This window comes from Schistocerca gregaria, chromosome 2 (assembly GCF_023897955.1).
Source record: "Schistocerca gregaria isolate iqSchGreg1 chromosome 2, iqSchGreg1.2, whole genome shotgun sequence".
Classification (NCBI taxonomy): Eukaryota; Metazoa; Arthropoda; class Insecta; order Orthoptera; family Acrididae; genus Schistocerca; species Schistocerca gregaria.
In genome coordinates this window covers 167688141-167689108 of record NC_064921.1, presented here as the reverse complement: position 1 = coordinate 167689108, position 968 = coordinate 167688141, and the positions used below count along the sequence as shown (strand labels likewise).

The following is a 968-nucleotide window of genomic DNA, read 5'->3' as shown; positions in this document are numbered from 1 at the left end:
ACATGTAACACCATACTAAAATTGTATTTGTTTAACGAATATTTAGAAAGAAAAGATACTAGCAGGTAAATTGAATGATAATTTACTAAAAAATGGGATTCTGCTCTCTAGGAGACACCACATTGATATGTATTAACACAATCAATATCACAATATTATTCATGTATTCTGATGTACACAGTTTTACACAATTTGTATACAATGATTTAAATATTTTGTATGTCCTTCTCCATTGAGGGATTTAATAAAGCGTATTGTTATGTCAGCAAAAATTCCTAATGCTAATGATGAATAGTATACACTACTAAGGAGATGACTTTCTATGTTACAATGACTGGTATTATGTTGCATTTTTTAAATAATCTTACATAGATATAATAGTTTCTCTGCTGCTTCAGTGTTGCCGTTTGGTTGTTTAAATATCTATGAGTCAACATCACCTGTCTATCTTCTTTCTTCTTTAAGGAACGCACAGAATGGGATGTACACAAAATTGGCAGATACTCATGATATGATTAGGGCTCAGAATATGGGGAAATTCCAGAAAATTATGCTAGGTGTTGAAAATGGGACGGTCAGCAGGGGACTGAAGGAGAAGAAGTTAATGTTGTATTGTGGGGTGTGGATGACATAGGCTGGGAGCTACGTATTTATAGCTGACTCCATTCCACATTTATTCAGATTAAGATGAATTTCTTACTGTCGACTAACTACCGCTAACGTTTAGAGAATCACTAATAGCGACACGAGATCTCAGTCTGTGTCCTCCGTCTTGCTGCTCGTCTGTTGCTCTGCGATCGAGACGCCACCTACCTGCTGGCTGACTTAGTTTGCCAAATGGAGCGGAAAGGACCGTTTTCTTCCTCCAGAGGAGTGTTTCCAGAAGAGCAACGGTAGCCGTGATAGTCTAGTGGTTAGGACATTGCGTTGTGGCCGCAAGAAGCCAGGTTCGAATCCTGGTCACGGCA

The 968-nt window shown here is 38.3% G+C and overlaps 1 non-coding gene across 1 annotated transcript; it reads left to right on the top strand.

The window, feature by feature from the left end:
- Positions 1-896: 896 nt before the first annotated feature.
- Trnah-gug (transfer RNA histidin (anticodon GUG)) lies at positions 897-968 on the top strand. Its single transcript has one exon. It is a non-coding gene; the product is annotated as a tRNA-His (tRNA).